General features: G+C 49.7%; 1 pseudogene; it reads right to left on the reverse strand.

Annotated features, from left to right (window-relative positions):
* Positions 1 to 6421: 6421 nt before the first annotated feature.
* Positions 6422 to 7990, reverse strand: LOC123065709 (probable calcium-binding protein CML41; annotated as a pseudogene).
* Between the last annotated feature and the right edge of the window lie 490 nt (positions 7991 to 8480).

Raw genomic sequence — 8480 nt, forward strand, 5'->3', positions numbered from 1 at the left:
CCATGCCATGCATATGATAGTTTGAGATGAACGTCCCATAGCTAGGCGGAAGAGAACCCAGAACTTCATCTCTAGCCAGCTCATCCAAGAGCGGGAAGCCCAACCGATCCAAAGCTTGCACATATCCGATCATCTTGATCACATGCGGGCTCAGTGGATCACCTTCCTTCAGCTTACAATCCATCAAGGATTGCCAGACGTTCAACCTTTCGGTCCTAGCCTGCACCTGAAACATGCTCTTGAGACTCTCGATCATATCAAAAGCCCCAACATCTTCGAAATGTTGCTACGAATCGGGATCCATACAAGCCAGCATGAGGCAGCTGATCTCGTTTGATTCATCAACGAGTTTCTGGTAGGCATTCCTGGTTGTGGTATTAGCATTATCAGCAGGTTCCTCTCGAAGTGGATCCTCTAGAACATGTTCCTTTTATCATGCTTGAGAACGATTCTCAGATTTCTATACCTGGTGGTAAAGTTTGTTCTATTCAGTTTATCCTTTTCCAGAATTGATTTCAATGCAAAGTTGGGTTGAGCAGGTGGTGCCATTGATCTACAACAGAAAATATGCAATCACTAAGCAATGTGTTTATGTAGAGTAATTATAGCCTTAAATAGAAATACTCCCACTAAAGTTAGCATCCCTCCGCAAACTCTCAGTGATTCAGGATCCGACTAGCACATGCGACTAATGAGCTTTAGCATCACTGCTAGACAACATGCCTATCCGGTAAGCAACTCCTTGCTAATCGCATCTCTATATGACTCCTGTCGGCAGGGAAGGTATCTCATACCCCGGCCCCCAACCTTCTTTGCCATAAGGCCCAAAACCGTTTTGATAGCCTTGTCAAGTTAACCTGATGTGGTGCATGTCCGTGTCGGACACGAACCCTTCAGTTCAAGGACACCTAGTAGCACCCCAATTTTATGAGCCCACCACTAGACGTACTTGACGTGCGAAGGTGCAACATCAGGAATGGAAAATTACTTGATATTAACGAGGGATCTTTCTATCATTCTAACACGCATAGAAAACAAAGAAGCATAACAATCACAAATAAACACATATTGTGAAATAGTATGGCTCCTTCATGGAAGTTCTTCCAGGTCGGCTCCGACTCCGATGACCATCTAGGAACTCCATCTTGTTTGTCACGCCGGGACGCCAAGCCACCAACCTGGTCTCTATAATCTAACTACTACAACTAGTAATGAATTTTACATAGAGTCACAAGTCGACACACAGGTCGTTATACATTATAATGACAACACTTTGGCTCCTGCCGGCTGACAACCATGACACGCAGGCCATGTATAATTTACACACATGCATCACATACACATGAGCCATACTATTCACATCAAACCTGCAAAACAAAGTTATGCATAGAATTGCATTCTACCGGTTTGAGTGATCGTGTATGAAATACAAGGTGCTACGCACACGGCGGTCTGATTCTGACCGTTTTTATCGATCATCGTGAGTCTGATTCGGATTTACGTTTCACCGTTAACCCCGATGGCGGATACCGACCGGTAGGGGTAGGTTGTGTCACGACCTCATCGACTCTGATCATCAGAAAACATAGCCTCATCGATCCCCTTGTGCAGTTGATCTCATCAACCATGCACACAGCCAATCTCATCAACGACAACAGATCTCATCTGCCGCCTCCACATATCTAATATGCATACGATCTGAATCCAAATCCTATAGCAGAGGCTCTCATACCATTATTGGGTTCTGTGGTAGGGTGCGTTGACTGCAAATTAAAATTTTCCTACTCGCAGAACATCCAGGAACATGCTAAGGGAAATGGATCACAGATCGTTACCACTAGACGCGCAGTGCCGTGCAACGGAAGAAGAGTTGGGGCAGCGCGTCCACGTGGATCGTCTTCTCCTTGTCCGATCTCCCTCGAATAGCCGGTCGTTGGTTCCCACATACAGGTTCGCCGGAGAGGCGCAAGTCACCGCCTCTAACGGTATCCGCGCGTGCAGGAGGAACACTGTGCGATGGACTGCTAGGTCCGATCACACTGTCGGCGATGAGTGGAGGTGGCTATTCGCAACACATGCAAACCCTAGTGACAGCGCCGAAGCGATCAACTGAATAAGTGTGCCATACCTTCACTATTTATAGGCATCGCGGGCTCAACACTTGGGCCTTGCACGGATCCTAAAGCCCAAAGTCTACTCGGTCGCGTTCCAAGTCCAGCTCGGATCACATCCGACCAGTGTCCTCCGAACCGACCACGTAGGTTCCTTCCCTTAAGTGCGCGACCCCTTAGGTTCAAGTCGGCTTGGTCATAGTTCGGATCACCTCCGACCTGCACGGTTGGTAGCAGACTCTAGCAAGGCGTGCCGACCACCAAGAAGACTATGAAGCTGGTTAGGTGAACCTGTACAATGTGTCACACATCTGTTCCCTTTGCCTCACGATATATGTTGTCGGGCTCAAAGCGAGACTGTCATCCTTGTGCTAGCCCAACCTCTTTATCGTTCCAGTGATACAAACCACAAACTGGATTATCTCATAATCCTTGTCGTATGGCCATGCTTATCCTGGTCGGATCACATGAGGGGCCCAAAGTATATGTCTCCTGGTCGAAGGGGCAAATCCCATCTTGCTCGACCATGTCTCGCAACATGGGTCTGGACAAACCCGAAACCTACATTTGTAACTACCCAATCACGGAGTAGCGTTTGGTCGGCCCAAAGCAAGTCTGTCACCATCCCGAGTACATGCGTCAGCTCAGGTCTTAGGACATAGAATGTATGTTGTACTAGAGACTCACAAATGACATATCGCTGTGTCTCATAGTTGGGTCTGTCCGACTCGGACCTTATCTCGTCTCGGATTCAACTATGTAGAATCCGACCAGATCCTTCTGAGTCCATATTATCCGGTTAGCATCTAGTGCTCCATGGCTAGTGAGACTGAGCCATCCACCCTGTCATATGCTAGTCTAGTCCGACATGTGCCCACACGTCACTTGCGACTAGGGACAATTTTGGATGTATCATACAACACATGATCTCACAGACAAGTCACGTACTTGCCAACAAGTATCATTGATTACATCCAAGGACTATCTTTATTCATAAACACATAGGACATATCATCATACATGATTTCCTCTAGGGCATATCTCCAATAGCTTTATGCTTCATATTATTATCCAATGATATGTTGCCATCCTATGATGCTTGAGTAGATTTTTGTTGTCCTGCCGGTAATTGGTGAATTGCTATGATTGGTTTAATTTGCTTGTGGTTATGTTGTTGTCCTTTGGTGCCCATCATATGAGCATGCGTGTGGATCACACCATAGGGTTAGTTGTATGTTGATAGGACTATGCATTGGAGGGCAAGGGTGACAGAAGATTCTTCCTACCATAGAAATTGATGCATACAGGATTGGGCGGGGACCAATATATATCTTAATGTTGTGGTTGGGTTTTAAATTAATGAACATTAGTAGTTGTGGATGCTTGCTAATAGTTCCAATCATAAGTGCATAGGATTCCAAATAAGGGACGACGTGCTAGCAGTGGCCTCTCCCACATAAAAACTTGCTATCGGTCTAGTAACGTAGTGAATTGTTTAGGGACAATTCCGCAAATCCTACCACCACTAATCCATACTCGCTATACTAATTTAATTGTACTTTAATTAGAACAACACATACTTTTTATGTTTACGTTCTTTTTTATCTTGCAAACTTATCCCTTCATACCTACAAAGTACTTCTAGTTTTATTCTTGTTCTAGGTAAAGCAAACGTTAAGCGTGAGTAGAGTTGTATCGGTGGTCGATAGAACTTGAAGGAATATTTTTTTTCTACCTTTAGCTCCTCATTGGGTTCGACACTCTTATTTATCAAAAAGGGTTATAAACGATCCCCTATACTTGTGGGTTATCATGCTGTCATCTCAAATTACCTCCATAACCTAGCCCTTTACAAAGATAGTGATATATTTTGTGGCCATAAGGCACAAATACTGAGTGTGGCCCCTTCACAACATTCACAAAGTTATTAAACTAAGCATTCACCATAGGATCTCATATCCATAATAATGTTTCAGATCCTACACATACCAAGTTCATCCATATCCCTGAGAACTAGGGGTCTACTCACACATAGGGACAACAATCATCATGGCAAAATTAATGGCATACATGGATGAATGGTTCAAATGATACACAAGATGATCCACTAGGGTTCTTGATGTTGCAGATGATAAGGATGTGGATGATGATGATGATGACAGTGGTATTGATGTTGTACCTCCCCCGTGCATGGTGAGGAACATCCCCTTCTTCTCCTTGCCAATCCCTCCTCCAGATGAACTCCGGAGGCTAGCTGACTTTTGGATGAGTTTCCGGTGTCTCTGTTCGTCTGATCCACGATCCAATTCAAAGGGGTGGAAATAGTTGACTACCGGTGGCAGCTGCACTCCAGCGCGGTCGTATCAAACGCCGTCTTTTGCTCTAGAAGCATGGTGACGGTTGTTTCTTTGGCCTTCTTACTTGATTGTTTTATGGTAGGCGATTATCACTTTAAATATGTGATTCCACTACCATTTCTCATGATTTCTTCCATTATAGGATAATTGGTCCAAAAGACGTTACCTGAGGGAATATCAACAAAAAACAGGAACATCAACAAAAAGAAGTGCGCGAACGTGGTAAAATTCCACAAAGCCTACTATGTAGGCACAAAATATTTAGTAAAATGATCACCTAAATTGGACTCGTCAACTCCCTCAAGATTAAGTCTTGCTCGTCCCCGAGCAATTACCATAGCTAGTAAAGAACAAGGTCAACCTTGTTTTCATGAGATACAAATATGGAAGAGGCATGAGTCCATCATTGTTTAAAAGAAACGATTAGGGTAAAAGAGTTCATGGCAAATGATAGCTCATCCTTACTATGATAATGATCATGCGGTCATCCACACTTGGTCACTTTTCATTTTGTCGTGGACAGGTAACAACTTCATACCTAGTTCATCGTTGTTTCAACTGGCAAGCATCCAATTATTTTTCCTCTTTACGCACCATCGCTGCCGCCACCTCGTCGATGTCGTCGGGAAAACAAAAACCACGAAGAAGAAAAAAAGGGACAAGTCCCCACTCCTCTTGCAACGACGAGGCCTTGTAACACTTGCCACTTGGTGGTATCTGAGTAGTGTGTTTAGGTGGAACACCCCCCTCCCCGTGAGATTGTTCGGGAATGGCTAGAAACCAGTCAGCTGAATTTTTTGTTTGAGGTCATTCATTCAGAAATCGATTGACGCCAACTTCGCATCAGCTGACTGATGTGCAGCTAAACTGAGATTGTTCAAGATAAATAAATCATGATGTTATTTAGTCAACTAAAAGTTGCATGGATTACAGATTTGCATATCATTTGAAATTTTCATGAGGCAGTGATCTCCAATATGTCAACGTTATCCAGCTCCCTTGTAAAAGCAGAAACACCCAAACAGCATAGGGAAACGTTTGAAGACGGTGCGCCGGCCGAACCTTCGGCCGGTCGCCCGCTCACACGCGCTCCCACTTCGCGGGGGTCCCACACGAGATGAGCCAGCCCGACCTTATCCTTCTCCCTGTCCATTCATTTTTTCCCAGCGACACATGCATCTCCCCCATTCCTGCTGCTGCAATCCCCATCACGCCGGCGAGGCCGCCGTCTACCCCTCCCCCCCCCCCCCCCCGCGTCTACCCCCACATCGGCCCCTACCCCTCCGCAGCCCAATCTTGCCGGTGAGGTCGTCGTGCACCCCACGGCCGCTGACTTGTGGTGCTGGAGACGACATGCACAGGGGTCGGCGGGTCCTGCATCTGGTCCCCATTGGTGCCGGAGACAAAGAGCCCCAGACGCGAGCGTGCTGCAATAAACACTTGCCGGCGCTGGAGACAACGAACACCCCGTGGCTGGAACAAGCCTGTGCAGATGATACAACCGGCATCGTTAATAGCTTCAACCGGCTTTAGAAAAGGTTCAACCGGCCACATTTTTTGCTACAACCGACCGTCACCGGAGCTGGAACCAGCACTGTTTTGTTGGAACCGGCCGGAGAGAGAGCTGGAACCAGCAATTTTTTTGCTGCATCCGGCGACAACATCTTTTTCGATAAGGAGCTGCAACCCACAACATCGGGGATGATGATGCTACAAGCACGAACTGGGACCGGAGCGTGCAGGCGCCGACGTGCTGCACGGGGATGCTTCAACCATCTACGGAAAAGCTGTTAACGGCACTCGACGAAGCTACAAGCAGCGACGGAAATTGCTACATGCGTCATTCTTTCTTGCAGGGACAAGAGAGAAGCAGGTGTTACAACCGGTGCACATCGGAGCTACAACCGTCAACCCAAAATGCTACGACCGGTGGCATTTTTTGCTGGAACCAGAGAAAGAATAGGCTTTGACGGACGTGCGTCATAGCTGCAACCATACTGAAAAATGCTACGTCCGTCAATCAAAAAAGCTACATCTGATTTTGAAAAAATGCTACGTCCGGCAATCAAAAAAGCTACATCCGATTTTGAAAAAAGCTTCAACTGGATACGGGGTAGCTGGAGGTCGGCCACCACGCAGCCAAAAAAAGCTGCAACCGGCGTCGAGAATAGCTACAACCCGCTTCTAAAAAAGCTTCAAACTGAAAACAGCTAGATAACAATGGAGACCGGCGACGATGGCGCTGTGTGGCGGTGCTGTGATGGGCGCATGGCGAGCTACGACAGCAGGCCGGTGGCGACGCTGGAACCCTCATCCGGTGGTGCTGCAATCAGGGGGTGTGACACACGTCGAGATGCAAGGCGAAGCTGCATCCGGCGAGCTGCGGGTGTGGCGGCCTCGGCGATCTGCGACATCAACCGGCCACCGTGAGCTGCGACGTCGAGCAGGCCCGGCGAGGTCGATGGGGCGGTCGAGCAGGCCCGGCGAGCTGCGACGGGGCGGCCAAGGGCGCGCACGAGGCGGCCAAGGGGCGCGCACGAGGAGGCTGACCTGCAGATTTCTTTTTCTCCCTCGCGCAAGGAAGAAGAAGGTAAGGGAGAATCGTTTTCTTCGATGGGATCCAACGGCCCAGGCGGTCGGATCCAACGGCTGCTGTGCGACCGGCCCAACAATTGGGCCGGTGCACCCGCGCAGATCGTTGCCCAACAGCATAGCACGTTCAACTGGGGCGCGCGCCACACAAACCACACGGATGAAGTAACAAAGTGATGCCCAGCCGGCCGCGGCGAAACAGACAACTAGTCATGGCTCATCATGCGGTGGAAATCGTGGAAATCAAGCTCGCCGTCGCCGTCGTCGTCGTAGGCGCGTATCATGGCCTCGCACTCGGCGACGGACGGGTCGTCGCCGAGCTGGCTGAGCACGCGCTGCAGGCCGCGCGGCGTGATCCGGCCGGAGCCCTTGACCGCCTCGAAGGCCTCGAACGCGCGCGCAGGTCCTCGCGCTCCTCCTCCTCCCCGCCCTTCCGCTCCACGATCCTCACGAAGTCCTCGAACCCCAGCATGAGGTCGCCACCGCCGCCGGAGCTGGCCGCGTCCAGCTCCATCGCGGCTTTTGCGCCGCCGTCCCCCATGGACGCGAAGAACTCGCCGAGCTCCCGGCCCGAGATCCGGCCGTCCATGTCGCGGTCGAAGTGGCGGAAGATCTCCCGCAGCTCCGCCTGGCGGTCGCGCTCGCGGCCGCGGGAGCGGGACGTCCCCGCGGAGGACGACGCCGAGGACGACAGCGACCTCGCGCCGGCGCCGGTGGGCGAGCCCGGGGGCGACACGGTGGTGGCCTTGCACTGGCCGCAAGCGAGCAGGCTCAGCCTGAAACTCCCCTTCGGGGACAGGCGCTTGGACGACCCAGGCTTTGCGACCTCCATGCTCGCCATTGGCCGCCGAGGAACCTTGCCAAAAGCCTGGGAATTCGCTTCTCTCCGCGAAAGCCGAAAGCTAAGCTAGTGAAGTGTGCGTCTGCGCGCGCGCGTGCGGTGCGACCGTGATGCTTGAGGTGCGGGCGTATATATAAGGGGAGAAAGGCGAGGCAGTCCAATGCGCTGGGGCTGGGCAGTAAGTTACGGCGGGGCGTGCAGCGGAGGGAAATTTCACCGGACCTTTTGTGGTTCTTCTCCCTTTCTGCCGGAAGGATCGATCGAGCCGATTAATGGCCCATGTCCATGCTCACTTGCTCAGTCACGTTACACGTACCGATCGAATAAGGTTACTACTTACTACTAGTGCTTGCTAGCCAGAGAGGAGCGTCATTTTTGGTGTGATTACTGATCGCCGTCAATTTCAATTAAACTGGTATAATTAGCATAGCTCGCCTTGGAGATACTGAAACATAGATATATACACGAGGTAAAGTAAGGAGAGGGGAGCACATACTAATTCGATCGGATATCCAAAGAAAACATGGATAGCACCGCCGTTAGTCGTGAGACTAGCGATGGTGATATTCAGTGTCCGAT

This window comes from Triticum aestivum, chromosome 3B, assembly GCF_018294505.1.
Source record: "Triticum aestivum cultivar Chinese Spring chromosome 3B, IWGSC CS RefSeq v2.1, whole genome shotgun sequence".
In the NCBI taxonomy this organism is placed as follows: domain Eukaryota; kingdom Viridiplantae; phylum Streptophyta; class Magnoliopsida; order Poales; family Poaceae; genus Triticum; species Triticum aestivum.